Here is a 19,963-nt window from a genome sequence, read left to right as displayed (position 1 = left end):
CGGATCTCCACCTGCGAGTCGGTGGCACTCCAGCTGACCGGCGACAATGAGATGAAAGAAGAAGGTCGAAAGGAATTTCTATGGACGAGCGGGTGTTTGTCTGGCTCAATAGGCTCTTCGTTCGTCGACATCAGTTACGCTGTATTATTGGCCGGTTTTTTTCTTGGATAAGTATCGTTCGCAATATCTTGTGATTTGTTTTCTTTTTCATAAAGTGACGACTAAAAAATGTTGAAAACGTAATATTACAAGTCAGTTTAAGAGTTAACAATTTTTCGAATAAAATTGATTTTTACATAAAAAAATCGGCAACCATTTTAATAATATATAATAATATTTCACACACAATTCTCATAATTTATTCTTATAATTCAAAAAATTTAATAATATTAAAGTTATTTGTTTAACTATAATGTTAATGAGTATGCAAGATTTTCGTAAGAATCAAACATGATACCCTAAGCAATGGTAAATGTGTTAATATCTTTCGTATTAGTCGCCATTTGTCAAGATCTCTTCGGTGTTGGCTGACATAAGGTACCATTAACAGCTAAGTAGGAACAATTCGATTCGCGACCATTGAGAATGGTCCCAGTGCTGCAGTTAGTCCTGTGCAAATTGTCACCGTCTCTCTCTCCGCCTGATGCTTTCTATCTCTTCCCTTTTTTCTTCCTATGTCTCTTTCTCTTTCTCTCGATGGGTATCAACCGTACAAATTACATGTGGCAAGAACTCCATGCGTCCTCGGGCACCGAATTGAGTACCCCGCGGGTCCGTCGGGTGTATCGAGAGAGAAACGAGGAGAGGGAGTCAAGACTCGAACATGTGGCATCATTTGTTATGTGCAAAATGGGGTTCTCAAGCCCATCACAGTATGCCTTATCTAAGCTCGGTTAAAAGCGCCTACGTATCCGGAAATCCAAAGGCGTAAAGGCGCAAGAGATCGTTCAAGCATGTAAACAATTCGCCGTCTCCTGTTAGCTCTTCGAGGAAGGGATGGCAATTCGATTTCGACCGAAAGAAATAATTACAATGTGACTGAGATAATTCACGACTACAAACCACAATATTCTTCAGTTTTTTAATAATTCATAATATATATATATATATATATATATTTTTATATCTGATTATTTTGTATTTATCATGTTTGGAAAATTTCCTAATCATTTCTTTGTTGGAAAATGAATCCGGCTATGAAGAGATATCATGATGAGGTTCCGTTCTCGTGCAAAGTTTGTCCAGGACGTCATCGAAACAACATCGAGCAACAACTATCCTCTATATACAGGGGCGAGAATCCGCGTGGAACGCGTGCGATGGGGATCTCGGTTTCCGTGGACATATGGTCAGCCCGTGCTTCACCGCGACAAAAAAAGCGCTACAGAAACGGCGACAGAAGTTGGGAGTGTCGGCGGGCGATATATCAGGGCTTAAACTGTCCCATCGCAGCAAGCATGTCCTACCAGCGTGGTTCTGCGCACCCTGTCTGACCGACTGGATGGTTGGTTGCCTGGTTGGTTGGACGGCCGATCGGCTCGCTGACTGGTGCGCGTATGGCGTTACGTTCAACAAGGGTGCTGGCATTAGTTAATAGCCTGGGTGCAATACTAGGGACACGTTAATGCGAAAGAACGGAAGAGACAGGGAAAGAGGGAGAAAAAAAGAGAGAAGCAGAACAAGGGTGATCGACGTCTAACCAAATGCGGTTTCCAATCTATTGCGTTTTTATGCAGCGCGTCTAACGTGTTCCGGACATTAACGCTTGTATTCTTTTGAGAAACGCCTTTTGTGAAAGAACGAGAAATATCTGTTAAAGGTGCAAGAATACAAGCGAGCTGCATAATTAAGTTAAGTCTGATTTAATGTCTTTGCCAAATAATCAATCTTTCGGTTGAAAGCACCAATTATTTTCCCTAATAATAATAAATTTGAGAAATAAATATTATAATAAATAATTTCTAAGAACGTTAACATTTTAATTAAATATGTAAGAAATCTTGTTCACTCGCTTAACATAATTAAAATATAAGAGTATTGATCAGAGTGGAGGAAGACGAAGAAGTGCTTAAAGAAACGAGTTAGGATTTGAGCACGGGACGACGAAGCACGATGTGGGGTGGCAAAGGTGTCTGTCGACACAGACCGTAGTCATTATAAAAATAATCAAAGTTTCCTGGAGCAGAAGGCTCGTCGGGATGGATGATGGGTCGCGAAACGTTCCGGCGGCCGGCTTCGACACCGGCGACTGGCGTCTCATTACGTTTGACGATTATGCGTTAATTTGCGCCTAGCGATACTTCAAAAGATTTTTATTCATTGCACGAGCTTTGCCGTCGTCCTAGGCTGGAAGTCGCGCGACGTTCCCAGGTAGCCTCTCGGAGCCTCTCCGTTCCGGCACGGAGACGACTCCTCAAGTTTTATATTTTTCCTGTCTTTCGCATCGAGGATCGAGTGTCCTCGTCAAAGGATCCGGGGGATATGATAATCTCGACGCCACGCTGAATGCGTAACGAGTTTTTCGCCGGCGACGAGAAGTGGACTCGCTCCTGATTAGCTTTGCTTTTACGTACTCTAAGGGATGAGGGCAACTCGGTTTCTCGCGATCGAACGTCCTCGTGGGTTGATTCTTTATGGAAGCGAACGATACCTCGTCTGCTAACGTCGTTTTACCATGCGCTCGGAAAACGTTCAGTTAAATTGCGAGAAGCAGCAATAGCATTTTCTTATAAGCGCGCTCTTTCCGACGTAAGAAAACAGCGTACTTTATTAATTTTCTTTTCGTACGAAACTATCGCACTTGGCTTTTGTAAGATCTTCTTGTCAGTGCTATGAGAACGATTTCTCGTACCGGTATTTCTTATACATATACCTTAGAGAAAGCTAAAAAGTTCTTCAAGTTCTTTCGTATTTCCATGTCATCGACGGTCTTTTTCACCTGCCATCGCGATAACAAGGCTACGTCCGATCATCGGTCGTGCTCGCTTGATAGAGCCACCAATCAAAGATTAACGAAGTGTAAGTGGGATGTTATCGCACGTTTTAAATGCTCTCGCCGTGATCGTCTCGAGAGAAAACGCGCGAGAGCAAATCGAACGGAACTGACTCTGTCTCCCTCGAGAGACGTCAGGCGTGGTACGTGGGCACGCTTTTTCCACGGTGCTTACGTAACCCTTGCTCGATGCCAGATCACGATGCCGGTATCAATTAATTCCGTCCGTATATTTCGCACGGAAAGAGAGAGAGAGAGAGAGAGAGAGAGAGAAAGAGAGGAGGAGCCGTCGGCTGTACCATTGTAACGGCGGTGGCGGCTGCCGATATACTCTCGCCTCTTTCGATACTACCACGCTCGACTACGCCTCGGCCGACGGCCGCTCTCTCGTTTTGTATCGCGGCGGCACGTGCCGTTCACAATGGCACCGAGTGACTCCTGCGTTCTCTCTTCCTCCCTCTTCCTTCGAACTGAAATCACCGTCGTCATCAATCGACACGGTCTCTCGCCCTTACGAACGCACGCCCACCCGCCCCTGCGAAATACCGAAGGCAAACAAGAGGAGCAATGCCAAAAAGCATTTATTCCCGATTCTTTATCTGACATAACCCGCGTTTCTCTCTCTCTCTCTCCCTCTCTCTCTCTCTGTCCTACTCGCCGCGGCCGTTTCTCTCTCGGTGCACACGCGTGTCCTGGGCGTGCCCGTGTCTCTCACGCGTGTAGTCGTGGCCGTTCCCGCTTTTATTGCCGTTGGAAATTAATGAGATCGCGAGGCGATACGACAGATATGGCCGAGCGAATGGTCCAACTAACAGCACGTTCGTTCAGCTTAGGTGCACGCACGCTCGCTTTCATTAAGCGATATCCTTCGGGACGTGGCTCGCAATCGCCGAGCACGTTACGCTCTCAAACGAGCCGACTGCTCGAGAAATATCGTGTATAAATCCTGTATACATTTATGTCGCATTAACAAAGAGATATTCTACAAATTGAAGGAAGCGTATCGATAATTGTATTGTGCCACTGTCGGAATGATCGTGGATTTTTACTTGATACTTGTGCGATGCCAAGCGACATCGAAATCGTTCATCGATCGGGGGATGCGAAATCAAGCGACGCGGTCGCGCGTGAAGGCATTTTCCACGTTCGACTTGACGCTATCGCAATGACGAATCGCAATGTTACATCGACACGAAAACTTCTCTCGGCAACCACGATCGGCGACGATACATCTGGTGTTCTGGTGGTGGGATAAACCGCAACGGAATCTTCCTCGCCCGGCAAAAGCCGAAGACGCGGCTGATGGATGAAGATCGATGCCACATACGCGACGCAGCATGCATCCTCGTCTATACTTTGCTACTACGCTCTCTTTTCATCCCCTGGCTCTTTTCCGTGATGTCGTTACACCTCATATCCTTCTCCTTCGACTTAATATCCTTCAGCACGTGTGGAAATCCTGACGCGAACATAGAAGCGCGTCAGGTGCCTCCTGCATCTAAAAATTCACCGGCATTTTCCGCCAAGGCACCACTGTTCGAGAAACGATTATCTCTCTCTCTCTTTGAATAAACTCAGATATGCGCTATCAAAGTAGGTGCAAAAAATATTAGAAAAAAATTTTTATATTATATTTGGATTATTATATTACAAAATTTAATATTTGTTATATCATTTAAGTTTTTTAATTTAGTTGTCAGCTATTTAAATAATAAATTACAACTTGTAACTTGATAATTTTGAATTAATCATCGAATTGATAATTATTGTTCTGTCCTTCAGAAATATATATAAAAAATATTTCATTTATCTTAAATTTATATATGTGCGTTTACTAATATGCTTATTGCCTTTCTACATTTAAAAAATATTTCATCCTATGTACAAATTTTAGAAAATTTTATCTCGGGAGACATATACACAAGATATAATATCTAGTGGAATCGCGAACATACTGTACGTTTTGTGACATTTCAACAAGAAGTTTCTTCTTTGACCATCCGGCATTGATATAAAAAGATATCCAGACTGTCTCTATGAAAAAGTCACATAAATTACTAAACTTTTCGGCGGCAGCGGGACAAATCGCCCGAGGGAATCGGCGAAAGCGAGCGAGTTCTGGTTTTCTTTCTTCTCGCAAAATTAAATCTGTCCTTTTTCTTAACGTACCCGCAATTATTTTCGAGCAAAACTACTTATTCGATCGACGAATATGTTGTTTGTGATACATGCTTGTTTACGAGTGCATCGCATCTTAATTCCGACCATTTCTTGCGTTGTCCTGAAAAGCTACTCCAGCTTTTCCCAGACGTTATTCTTCCTCTTCTTTTATCGTGATATATACAGTATTTAAGATATAATTATATATTACCTAATTATATTTAAGATATAATTAGGTAAGATACAATTATGCTCGAAAGAGATAATAAAGATATCACACGTTGCAAAGATTAAGTATCGAAGCGATGATGAGCATCCGCGAGCATTATTACACGATAATTAATCGTCACGGAGATCATACGCGCTTGATTAGAAATCGGCGAGTAACCATTCTCAGCGTGCGATGTTTACCGGACGATCCGGATGAATCGAAATCCTCGAAAGACTCCCGCTGGCTGGAATCGGCCGAGCTGTCAGACGAGCGATTATTGATGACGCGCATTGATGACTATCGAGAGAGAAAAGAGCTGACCGCGAGCTCCATGGCGAGCTGGCAACGCTCGCTAACGCAGATATAATATGCCGGGTTCTCTGCCCTCTTCTCCTAAGGGTGTCCAACAATACAATTTTCATTTTCGGTCGAAGGGTAAACGTTTCCCCCAGGCGTCGCGCTATTCTTCTCGTTCTTTTCTTCATTTCTTTTCTTCCTTTCTCTTGGACGGCCCTCTCTCTCTCTCTCTCTCTCTCTCTCTCTCTCTTTCTCTCTCTCGTCTGATCTAGTATGAAGCTTCTTTCCCCTTGCTTCGATCATTTTCCATACGAGTGGAATATTCACTATGATGAGCCACCATCGTCGACGACGACGTCACTTTTCGTGGTTGTAGCCGTAGTAGTTTGACGCTCCGTAGACACGTCGGAGGTAATGGCGTGTGCCCTTTTCGAGAACCCTCCGTTACGGACGATTTTGCCGCGTGACGACGTTATTTATCACTTTCCAGTAAGATTCCGCGTGCGTCTTCTTTCCCTTAGATTTTCTTCCGCAAAGATGGTTAAAAGCGAACCGCGAAATGTATTTATCTGCCGGTGCAGTCATAAAGATCGCAACTCGTTAGCATAAAAATTTTGTTATATTAATCCTCTAATCTCTTCCATTTAAATCACTATTACAGAAGAGGGACGAGCGCAAATCCTTCGTTAACGCCGCATATCTACTTCACAAGCCATTTTATTTTTATTAGACACAATTCAATTTAATTGCAAGTACCATTCGCTGAATTTCTGGATGACTAGCTACTTTTCATTTTTACGAATGTATAATGGAGCATTATTAGCGAAGTAATTTACCATCGCTAGAATTTGTAACAGAAATTATACGATGCAAAATACATCATAGTCCTATAAAAATTAACTCTAAAAATTTTAAAAGTTTAATTATCTTATACGTTTAAAATTATCCCTTATTTTTTAGTTTTATATAATATGTTTATATTATATAAAACTAAAAAATAATATTATTATAATATTAATAATATTATTCGATTGTGTGGAAGAGTGAAAAAATAATTTTACAATTTTGTATCGCGTTTTCCAGCCATTTCAATCAATTCCAATCCTATCCAACGTCAATCGAAGATCATTGCTCGTTCGGGCGAGCGATGCAAACAAAGCTGACGCAAAGAGTACGGCGCACGCACGTGTGTTTGCTGCTACCCGTCGTGCTCTGCGAGTGGTCCAGGACGGGGAGATACAGACCTCTCACCCCCCGCGTGAATGAAGCTCTCGGTATCTATCCGGGAAGAAAGACTTCGCCTGGCTACGGACACCGAAACGCCGGGCCGCGGCCGTTGCGTAAATCCGTAAAGGGGAGGCCCGCGACTCCGCGCCGCTGCGGAAGGGATCAGGATGCCACGTGACGGCCGTGTTTGCTGGGTACACAGAACTCGGTGTTTGGTACACACGGCCTTGGAAGGCACAATGCTCGATGGGTTACCAAAACAGCGGCGCGACGTCGGCATAAGCGATATTTGTGTCAGCATAAAGGACCCCCTAAAGCCGCGTTAAAAGAACAACCGGCTCTACGCCGAAACACTCCCTCCTCCTCCACGTCGAGTACAGTATAAGTCAGATATGAACCAGAAATAAGGTGGCGTTTTATTTTTTTGCCACGAGGAATCTGCGGGTCGCGACTTAATATGGAGAATAATATATTTATATTTTATACAACGAGAACACATCAGAGGATAATCCTTACTCTATTGTAATTTATTTCTGTCAGGAAATTTTGATATTGTTTGAATTTTACATCCAGAATTGAATTAAACTTTATTCAATTTAATAAAAAAAAGAAAAAGAGAAAATAGAAGAACATGTCGATTATGAGTCATTAACCACGCAAAACAAAAATTAATACAACTCTCGAATAGAAAAAAAAAGCCAGATCTCAGTGTGTATTATAAATTAATAAACAACTTTATTTTGAATACATAAGATCAAATGTATTTTCAATAATTTTTTTTCTAATTATTAAATAATATAAATTTTAAGGTGTAAGTATTAATGATTCAAATATTAAGTAATTTAAAAATTGTCTTTTTCGATGCGCGTAACATCAATCGTAAATCGACTTCTTTTCAATCTTTATGCAGTTCTTAAAAATTTTAATCATTTAACTTTTCGGACGCGTGACTCGTAAGAAGAGTTCTCGACTTTCGTGCGAAAGTACAGCTGAAAAAATTTCGCTTGCAACTAGGCAGAACCCGATGTACGGAAGGATTTTCGAGGTAAACGACCGTTGGCTAATGTTCGCCTGCGAGGTCCTGCTTGCACCCGGTTTCGTCAGGACGACGACAGTCGCATTAGCCACAGGACGAGCTTACAATGGACCCCTCTGTTTTTCACGCATGATCGGGACAACGAGGGGGTCCACAGCCCCCTCGATCCCTCACCCGGAACCCCGTACTTAGCGGAGAAGATTTGTGAATCGGGGTGTCGCGCCCGAAATAAGTAAAAAATTGATCGATGATACTGCTAGTTCGTTTTTTTCACTCCTTTTACTGTCAAAAATTCTAAAAAATGTTCAGCTAATTTTCTGGTAATGTAAAGACGATTTGTTTTTGTCGTTTTCGAACAAAATTCATAAAATTTGTTTAAAAAAAAGCATAAAGCGAAGATTAAAGTAAGATTTAAAAATAAGATTTAAATAAATCTTAAGTTTAAATGAATTTTAAAATTTTTATAATAAAGATATTATAAAAATCAAATTTTTATTATTATATATTTTGTTTGACTGTTAAATTAATATAACTGAAAATAAGAGAAATAATGATGATTAAAAGGATTTAAAAAAGAAATCAAAGAAACTTTAAATTAATTAAAATCTATCTACGAATCACGCTACAAAAAATGACGAGTAGCCGCGTCGATGATTTTTCTTCTCGAGCCGTTTGATCGTTCAACGAACGCACCAACTGGTTTTACACTGTCAGTGTCACGCTAAATCTCCGACGCATTGTTCGCGCCCCCTCTTACCGTCACGATTTTCCATCAGCACCCCTCCGAAAAGCCTGCCACAGTCAACTCCCACCCCTCTTCGTCCCACCCTCATCCACGAAACTTAGCCCCTGATCGTCATCGCCGCGCAATGCTCGGATTTGCCGAGAATCGCCTATTTGATTGTTTGATTTGACGTTCCAATAAATCATTATTTTATACCATTTTATATACAATATATATAAAAATTATGTTTGTCTACAAAGACATAATATGAAAACGAATTTTTTTTATCTAACTGTTATATACCTGCCCATAAGTAAATGATATGTTCTATTCTATTATTGTGCAGTTGAGTACAATAATACAGCTAGATGCAGAAAATAATTTTTATGCGTGATTAATTCAGCTAAACTAGCTTTGGATTTAACTTATTCACAAAGTGAATAAATTCGATGTGATAAACTTTTTTATCAAAGTTGTAAATTGATAAATTAATTGCTAAAATTTATAATTTAGAAATAGTGTTCCGTTTAAAAAGATTTTATAAAGTCTAAGTAATAACACACTCCGTTTCTGTGCGCAAACTTAATTTTAAGATCCAAAGCAGTTCCTAACGAGACTTTAATGCATCTTTTTTACCATGTATCATCATCCTTATTGCGCAACTCCCTTAAATACGCGTTTTCCTTAAACACGCACACTCTCTTTCTTCCACTTTATCCCATTAGCTTATGCCATAAATCACCGATGAAGGAACGATCGCAAGGAAACAGACGAATTCCTGCGATTACCGTATTCGGCGGCGCGGTATTCGACGTACTCGGCGGTACTCGCTGTATCTGAGATATAGCCGACGGGCGGGCGTTGCCGATTGGCTTGATGAACGAGTGCGATTAATAATTAAGATCTCCGAAGCCGGGTGGGGCCCCTAAAAACCCGCGGGCGTTCTCTCTCTCTTCCGGCCGGGAATAGCGGGTAATGGCAATTTACGCATCCCGCGGGACCAGATAACTTCATATCTTCGCGGTAATCATTTATTCTCTCAATGGGCATGATATTGCCAAATTGAATTAGATAAGCGCCGCACATGCATCTTCCGTGCGTACGTGCGTGCACGGAAAAGAAGATTCGCGCAGCGGTAACCACGCAATATTATATCCATTTCGTGTACTTATCTAAAGATTGATTTTTCACGCCATTTATTAGGAAGAGGAAACGTCGCTTTAGACTTAATTTAACTCGTCAATAAATCCATTTTAAATCTTATACAATATATTCAATAGAAATGTTACAGTAGATATGTAATAATTGTGTTCCTTGCCGGGTTATAGACACTTTTCTGCAATAAACATGTTACATAAATCACCGTATTACTTTTTATGTATAAATAAAAAATCGATTGTATCTAATATTGCAGATAGTATTTAATTTGATACTTTTCTTATAGCTCTATATTAAATGTAAAAAAGTTAATTTACAATGCATAATTAAAATATAAAGAAGATATTTTTTGGTCAGGGAAAATCTCATTGCATTATAATTATTAAATGCTTATCATTAAAATAAAATTTTATTTTAACTGCAGAAATTAAATATCATAATAATTATCATTTTCCACTACAACTTTCCGGTTGATTCTGATTTATTATTATTACATTTTTTTATACTTTTTATCCTTCTTTTATATTACGTTTAAATTTCAACATTTTTAATGTATTTCGATATTCCTATCCTTTTGTAGTGTGCGCACAAATGAACAGACCGTTCGACTACAGAAAATCACACCCCGATAAATTGATCCTCCATTGCTAAATACCTCCCTTTGACATTGTCGATCGGGATAAGAGAACTATACAGGGATAGTATAGGGTGCTTCATAAAGATCCACGTGGTCTAAGGGAGAGAATCGCACATCGTGAACAGTTCGCGTTCCGATTCTCGTACTGTGTATTAATCCTGTCAGTTTTTCCAGGATTCATGATTCGTTGGCAGATTAGATAGATCGATTCGCCGCAGTTGCTTGAAATCTATATCTGGCAGCAAGAAACATTCACTATGCTATATAATCAAAATTTTCGAAATAATCAATAATTTTTATCAATTCATTTTACTAAATATTATTTGAAAAAATAACTTTTGAGTAATTAACTCGGAAAAAGCAGTTTTTCTTTCAGAAGCAGAAATCATATATTTTTAATACTCGGTTACGTTTTTATATATCGCCTTGCCGCTCATGAAATAAACGTAATGTATATTACGTAACGCACTATATTTTCTGTTTAGAGTAGAAAGATGATAAATAGTATAAATAGTTGGACGATTTAAGCATCATCGTGACTGTTGTCCCCTGACATGGCGGGTACGTCAATGCTGGCCACGTGGGGCGGGGTACACGCTGTTTTGTTACCAGCGTGCGACCCGCGCCACGTGCCCGAGATTAATGTGTTTTGATTTTTAGACTTCACATTATATCCGTCGTAAGCCTTCGCTGCATTGTGCGCACTGAAGTCGTTCCGCCCGGTTCCGCATGGTGCAATCGTGATACGTGAAGTGGTCCAGAGTCCGCAGAATTTTTGTAAAGTCTCGATATAGAATCGCTTTCTTTGCATATTTAAATTTTTTTTCATATCGCAAATGATATTAGTCTTTCATTTATTTTACAGACAAAAAAATATATGAGACTATGTTATAATTTGTAATGTAATTGAGAAACAATTAATATAATTATAATTATTAATTATTATATAATTATACAATAATTATACAATTATTAATGTATGATTATTAATCTATTTTTTTAGTTCCATCCCTAATTCATCCCTTAGTATTAGCATACAGATCAACGATAATCCGTGACAGGACATTGGCGAGAAAAACCGCGAGAGGTTCGGTACATTCGAGTAGCGTTTCAGTTTATTTCTGGTTTTTAACATTTCAATTTAATTGACGGCACTTGAGAGAGAGTACCCGCGAGATCTCCAAAAGGGAGGAGAAGGAAAAGGAAGAGGAGAGAGAGGGTGAGACGACCCGATTAATTCCTTTGTCGCCTATCCGCCGCTGAAATAACAAACCTCTTCGGCGGACGGGAGTTGAGAGGATACAAGGACGATAAAATCACGAGGGTCCACGGGATAAAAAAGCTGGAAAGTGGTAGAGGGGAAAGATGAGGTACAAAACTCAACGGGATGGAAACCGACGAGAGAGGAGAGGGCGGTTTGCAGTCTTCCGGCTCTCCCTTCATTTTCCGGCATCGTCCGTTGCCCGACGACGACGACGACGACGACGACGACGACGACGACGACGACGACGACGACGACGACGACGACGACGACGACGAGACGACGGTGTCTCGGCGACGGCGGCGGAGGGAGGAATAGCAATTAAAAGTATCTGGCACAATCTTCGTTAAACTTCTTCCTCGTTCCACCCTACCAGAGAGAAGGCATTATTAAAACGTGCCGTCGGCTGCAACCGCTACACACCCCCGTCGGCCGCGCAGTACCCGCCAAACCGCGTTTTCAACTCTTTTGCATAGAAAATGCGGTCTCTTTGCCGAATCCGTACTTGTAAGTATCGTTCCGCTATTTCGGAATCTTGACATTCTCTTTCAGGAACATCTGCGCTCATTGTTGCACCGCTCGAGTCATCGTCGCGTTCAAAGTCATTCTTAATTGCCGATTAATTTATCGCTAAGTATCATTAAAATTTAATTATCTAAGAATGAGAAAGTAAAATGAAACAATGTCTTAAAAAATTAGAAGCAGAATTAAGAGATTAAAATAGATTAAATGATTCATTTTGCCGTCAAAAATAAATATTAAAAAATATATACATAATACTCTCGAAATGAAGAAATAATAATAATGATAAATTTAAGATATTGCAAGAGTTGTTTATTTTTATTCTACAGCGGAAATTAATTAACGCAGCTATCACAGCCGTTAACATTACAGTAATACTTTGCCGAGGCGTTCCAACGAAAATCCCGATTTATCGAGAATTTTGAGAATGGTAATGTGAGAAGGAATAGCGCGTCGATAGGAGCGTAGAAGCCGAGAGGTTCGAGAAAGGTAAGAAAGGGAGAAGTTCTCGAGGTCTCTCGAAGTAATCCTACCGCCGGTACGCGCAAAGGCCGGAGAATATAGGATGAAAATACCTGAGGAGTTAGAGAGGTCTTACTTGTCCCACCCCTTCCAGTCTGGCCTCTCATACCCAACGCGGACGATGCCGCCCCAAATAAGACAGAAGTCATCATATAATTCCACGACTAACACTGGCGCGCGCTAAGACCCGTGCTAGAGGAGCTTACCGAGTATCCTCGATTTTTTTCTCAAGCCAGCCGAGGAAATTAGCACGCCGTTCTGCCTCGCGACGCGTTCAATATGCAAATAGCGCACGTAATCGGCACGTAACCCTTTCCGGAAGCTTACGGCCCTTTAATACGTTCGAAATACGTCTAACACCCCTGCCTGTAAAATAGCCTGAGCGCCTTACCTTGCCCCTTCCCCCCCCAAAGCCCTGAAATTTTCTTACAAATTATTAATAATGATTTTTAAGACGTGAATTTTGAATTTATCATTTATATTTATATATTCCGATAACGCGTGACTTATGTATAATTCTATATATGTAAATCTTATCATCTGCATATAAAGTTGGAAAAAGTTAACTGGAATTACAATTACAGGAATCCTTTCGTATATAAAACTTTTAGAATTAAAAGATGATCTCTATAAGTTAATCAAATTGCATGTCTGCTTTCTTGAAATTCTAGCAGAATAGAGGAAAACTTTATACTGATGGCAGAAATACTCAACATTGTCGTCGGAGGTATTATGTCACAGTTGTCGAAAATAGCTCTAGTTTACGTCTACGGATAACAATAGTAAGAATATCGTCCGATTATCATGGAAAGTTGTGTTAAAATGTAATAAATTTTATTCTGTAGACTTTGAAGAAAAGTTAGTCCTTTTCTGACTTTGCCTTCTTGTAATATTCCATTTCATAAAATCAATTTTACAAAATTAATTTGACTTCTTCATTCTTATTTATATCATTCATAAAGAACTTAATGTTCGACAAATATATTAAAAATAAAAAAGAGAAACATCCATTTAAACCGCCGAAAACACGCTTCCCACAAAAACGGGAACTTACTATTTTTATCATCGTCCATATATTGAACGCCAACGACATACGGTGTCTCGTAAATTCGCCGATATCGGGGCGAGTCGAAAAACTCGAATATCAGTAGAGGGCTTGGCGATACTCGACTTCGACGAGGGGTTGAAAACGAACGGACGAGGAAGAATTCCGTCACGACCTCGTCCGCGCTTACTTTGTCCTGGCTTTGATTTCTTCTCTTCGGCGCTCCGCGACCGAGAAAGAGAGAAACAGAGGGTGTCGGATAGAAACGAACAAGTGCAATGGAAACGAGAGAAAAAGACGTATCGAGAGAACGAGATATAGAAACGAGAGGCTTCGCTTACTTCGGTAACGGGAGAGTGAGCGATATTTACATGCGATTTGCATACTAGTTGATCTCTATTGCTTCCATCTCCAACGACCCGGCAGGGGTGGCGGCGTATCCGCAACCCCTCCGTCAGAATTCGCCCTCTGCCTCTCTTCCTCCCGTTGTTGCGCCCGCGATTCCCGACGAATCTCTCTCTCTCAATCTCGCTATCTCTTTGCTCCACGACGAGTAGTAGTAGCTTTCGCACGTTCACTGGCAGCAAAGGCGAATAAGCGAAATCCTCAACACCGAATCCAAACGAATCCGCGCGACGAAGCAGCTTCGGCATTCTTCGAATCCTATCGTCGCCATCACCTTGTTATCTCGCTCGTCTTAATGAAGTGTCCTCCTCGACGACGAGCATCGCGAAATCTTATCCCGCTTTGTGCTTTCGAGAAGATTCTCGATAATCAACAACAAAAATGATGTAATTTATCTCTTCTATTAGTTTCAGAGATTTTTATTTCTATTTCTATTAATCCGTCAAATATCGATTTTATTTTTATGCAATTAAAAATATGCTGCCATTAAATTTTATCAAATAAATTTAATTAAATAACTTTAATGTACTGAATTTCGAAAAAGAATTCTTTTTAGAGTAAATATATAATAATAACCTTAATAATCATATATCTTTTCTTTTAAAATATCAATTAACAATGATGTATTAACAAAGTTTACGGTCAAATAAGAAAGAGAACAAACGCGTGTGTAGATTTCGATTACAAAATCCCTCATCAAACTAAAGGAAATTGAGGAAGTGATGTAATCAATTCGTATAAATGTGTGCTGATTAATTATAGATAGTCAAAGATCGTACGTGTTAAAAGAACTGAGAAAGCGAAGATCTCGAATTGATGAAAAAAGAAGAAGCCTCTCATTTCCCCTTATTCTCGAGGCCATACAGTCACGGAATTAAGCGGAGTAATCAAAGTGGAGAAGGGCAAAATTATTAATATCCATTTTTTTATAGCAAAAAATTTTCTCTACGCATAATTAATTAATTTCTGTGATAAAAAATTTTTAATATAGGATACAATTTGAGCATTTGACTGGATCGTTTCCCATATTCTAAATGTCTCATGTTTTCTACAAATCACGAGATGCGTTAGAGGGAAGATGAAAGACACGGGGAAGAAGAGCGAAGAAGTGAGTGAGAAAGAGGTGGGAATCTTATAAGAAAACCGGACGCTCCCGTGGTCCATTTAAGAGCGTGGAGGGGAGATTGATATCGGGGCCTCGTGCCACGTGAGCGGCCGCCGAAGCGCAGCGTCTAATTAACTCCGTGACTGGCTGACCCCGTGTGACCCGTGGGCTTGTTGCATGCCTCGTGTGGCGCCTATGTGCCCTAACACGCGAACGAGCGCATCTACGTGCACACGTGTTGCATCGTCGCACACGTAATGGACCGTTGGCAGCCTCATCGAGGATAGAGACATCATCGTGCCATCGATCCAATCCGTATACTTCGGCCTTACCCCGTAATCATTTACGATCCCTAAATAAATGAAGAGGATTCCTTTTGCTCATACAATTAAAACTAATTAATAACGTGATGTATAATTGTTAAATTAACATTACTATTATACTTACTGTAATTGTTAAATCGTTATATCGTTATTTTCACGAAGGGGAAAGCTGAACTTCAATCGTGAAAACTAGATATAATAAGAAAATCGCTTACCATCAAAATATAATAGATTAACGTTTCAACGTTTAAATAACTGTTGAGTGAATTAAAAAGTAATCATTTATCCTTAACAAAAGCATATAGCGGTTATAAAAATTTGAAAAGGGGTTAATATATTATAATGAATATGAAAAGTATTTCATGTATTATAATGCGAGCGTTTTGGTAATCGCCGTCGATTTATGTCGCGTATCGCCGATAAAGTACGCGACAAAAATGATTGACAATACAAATTCCGGACTCCCCGTGCATGGCCGAGCGGTTGCATTTCCAACGGTGTCGGGAAGATCGACGTACCGTGCCGATGCCCTCTCTGTGTGTTTCGTTAATTAAAACGAACGAGCGAGCGAGCTAGTTAATTTTATGCAGGTGGCGCGAATCGAACCGGCGTGCATGGCTTTCCCATTACCGGCGCGTTCGCCTCCCTCTCGCGCCGATTGGTCATCGGTGTCACAAAACGATCATGTCCCGGTTCCGTGGCACCACGGTATTGTTAAATATATCGTTGCTTCTCCTCCTTCGAGCGCGGATTTGATACGTGCCACAGCGTCCATTTAACGTCCCGATGTTTAATAAGCGGGCGGGCCACACTCTGCTCCCTGCTTTTCTCTTTGTCTTGCTCCCCCCCTCTCTCTCTCTCTCTCTCTGTCCCTCTCCCTCTCTCTCCCCTTCTCTCTTTTCCCGATTTAATAAAATTCCGGAATATAAATTATCACGTGTAAAGCAACGACCGGAATTTATCGTGCCGAATTACAACGTGCATGATGAATTATCGACATTATCGACGTAGATAAATTTGCGAGTCAAAAGGAGCATACAAATTCATGTTTTACACTGCTGGATGCAAAATATATTTTTGGAGAACGATTCATTGTTTTACTTCCGTTTTTTATTGCCTGCGATATCGTGATATACCATTACGAAAGTACAATGTTTATTTCACTTAATTCGTTTTTCTTAAGTTTGCGCGAAAAATACCGCCGATAGTTGTTACCACCGCTTAATGTGCCGAGAAAACAGTGATACACCGTTTATTGCCGACAACTCGGCGGAATTTAGAGCAGGACTGGCGATATACACCGCCGTATCATCATCTTGCCGACATTTTTATTAAGCATGCGGAAACAAAGAGTCCTTATCCTGTCGGCTAAATCTCCGCGATTTTAAATTCAAATTGTTTCCATATCTAAAATAGCCCATATTTTCGTTTACACGCCCCATGATTCAATCCTTGCAGTAGCAAAGAATGTACAAGTTACGTGAATTACGACTGTTGAAAGTTCAATAGTATATTATGATATAATGCCAATATTACACTATGTTGACATGCTTTTAAAATCGTTTAGCAAGTAGCAGTAAAAGTAATAAATTTCTTATTAAATACAATTATGAAATTTATAAATTACTTTTCCAGATGTTGATTTTAAGATTTTATTTTACCGTAATATAAAATTATCCTCTTAAAATCAGAATAATGTATTTTTAATGCGAAGTCTTCCGGCAATATCCGAATAAAAATATTCACCGATGGCGGTTGTTCTCGAATCGAACGCATCGAGGCTACACCAAGCTGTCGCATTCTATTTGATTTTTTTTTTGCTTTTTTGCCTTTTTTTTTTTAGAAAAATTGTTTTGCGCTAGAGAGAACAATTTCAAAATTCCAATCGGTCGTAGTGAGGAAACGCGACCGACTGGGCACTGCGAGAGTGCGTGTATGTGTGCAGGTACGGGGGATGATTTCAATGCGGAAAACAGGGTGTGGCGCGTGAGAGCTGGCTCACCTGAAACAACACAACGTTTTCAGATCGCTGATCCCATAAGCGTCCACGTTTGATCCCTCTGTTGTTTTGCCGAGCGCGCGCGCTCTCCCCGCGTGTTTAATTCGCGAAAAACTGTAGCAACGTTCTTCGACTCTCTGAGAGGAAGCGCCGAATCGGTCGCGGCACATTTCGTATCGATGCACCAGTTTTCTGTTATAAAATACTTGCAGACGGAATTATGATTCTCGAATACTTCTCTTATACTAGTATCTCTTCAACCTGTGAATGTTCCTATTGTCTGATATTTGTAAAATAGTATATCTTATTTAAATACGATACGATGAAATTTTCCATAATTTTGAAACACTCTCGATTTATTCAAAGCGCGCGATCGTTATTGTTAAAAAAAAATTATTTCTAATATCACGTTCCCCATCGCGTCGGGGGAATAAAAAAATTGATTGTTAGAGGGAGAAAAGGAACGTGACATTGGACGAGACTCGTCAACTCGTGTACAATGGTGGAGATATATCGTGTCGTAATATGCAAAGCGGATCGGATGTACCCAGCGGGGGGTGAAAGCGGGAGCCAAGGGGTGATTAGCGGGACAAAAGCCGGCGCCGCTACAAGTGGAACCAAATTGGTAGAAAATTGATAATCAACCGCCAATATCAACCTCCATCGGGAAGCGGTGGTCTTGAGAAGAGAACAGAGGGGAAGCATTATGGATGAAATATACATATTTGTCTGTGCAATAAAAATAAAAAAAGCATCGATTTCTGAGAAATTGCGCGCGTAAAAACGGATTCCTTTTGTTCCTAAATAAAATTTTGTAAAATATTTAACTAAAAAAAGTGTACTTTTTCTCATCACTCTCATTTCTCTCACTCTACACGCATTTATTTTTAATAAAAATATAATTTTTAATAAAAGTTAGGGAAAATTATGAGCACGTAATTGATAATTTGTGAGTTTGATTGACGAAAATGCTCTTAGCTTGCCTAATTATTAATTAGCTGTTGCGAGTTAAAGTTTTATGCGTGTTGTGAATTTTAAATGATTTATCGCTCGTTGAGTTATTTCAGGGAGATTTAATCGACCGCGCAACATCGTCAAGCCGAGAAACATTAAAATCAACCACAATTGAAGAAGAAGAGAAAAATTTGAAAGGAGAGGTAAAAAGGGATCGAACATGTCGCTTCGTCGGAGCGAATCGTTCGGCTGTTTCTGGTGTGAATGGAACACGTGTACGGTGTCACATCTATCTGAAAAGTTCATCGTTACCACGGATCCTCTCAAAGAGTTTTCTAGAATGTGAGCTAACTCGACAGGCACACGGCGCGTCGCGAGTGTGTAATCGAAAGAATCGTAGAACACTTTTCTCATGCAAATACCCGACCGATGCGGGACGTGGGGCGCGAGAAGACGGCAAACTTTTTCTTTGGTCCGCTTAAAACTCCAAACTTAGATCCTTTTAAATTTAAATGCTTTCCCCGCCGTCGCCGGCGCCGTTCGTAGGCCCGCTTGCACGCTTTACCGTCTCAAGATGGCTTGCAAAGGTAAGGCAGATAATAATAAGGAATAGCGTGGCGAGAGGGATGAGAGACACGTGAGAATAGATCGGCTGGCAAAAGTCAAGAAAAAGTAATAGAGCGTCTTTTGCACCCGATGAGTGTATTGCGAAAAATGGTAATTTATCTAGAAAATAAAGAGATATTTCATTTTCGTTCTTATATACAACAAAATTTACGAATCAGAAAACATAATGTTATTTAAAAACGTTATTTCAGCATGTAATGTATTAATATTAAGTTGTTCGAAATTAAATGTAAATATATTACATCATTACGTTTAATAATATTAATATTAATTGCATGAAACATCGATATTAATAATCATATTAAAAATGTTGTGTTTCATACATATAACTTTGCTAAAAGATTGAAATAATCATAGGCATCAGATGAGAGAAAAGTAAGAAAACTAGCGGGGCTTCGCGCCAACGCAAGCGTAACACCAACGGAAAGGCGAGAAAGTGGAAGGGACGAGTTATTAAAATGTAAATATGAATCGACAATCTGTAACGCATCTAGTCGCGTTAAACGCGCGTGTGCGCTGCTGTGTGGATAAACGTGTCGCGGATATACACACAAGAACGATGACACCCGCAAATGGGCTCGAGAGAGGACTTAATCGAACGGATTTTTCTCACCCGTGATTCCCCATCATAGCCGGCAATGTTAACGTCCTTTAAGCATCGCAAACGCGACTGGTACGTTTATAATTTGTCGTAAATCATATGTTTAAGAATTGTAACGTATAATATAAAATTTTATTTTTAATTATATCTAGCGTGA

General features: G+C 40.2%; 1 protein-coding gene across 2 annotated transcripts in view; it reads left to right on the top strand.

Annotated features, from left to right (window-relative positions):
• Positions 1 to 19,963, top strand: part of LOC105425186 (uncharacterized) — a 73,540-nt gene that overhangs the window by 41,335 nt on the left and 12,242 nt on the right. The gene's annotated exons all lie outside the window — the stretch shown is intronic.

The sequence above is a fragment of the Pogonomyrmex barbatus genome, unplaced genomic scaffold (genome assembly GCF_055798465.1).
Source record: "Pogonomyrmex barbatus isolate J1 unplaced genomic scaffold, ASM5579846v1 scaffold1, whole genome shotgun sequence".
Classification (NCBI taxonomy): Eukaryota; Metazoa; Arthropoda; class Insecta; order Hymenoptera; family Formicidae; genus Pogonomyrmex; species Pogonomyrmex barbatus.
The sequence above is the reverse complement of the archived record's forward strand: the minus strand, read 5'-3'. Positions and strand labels throughout refer to the sequence as shown.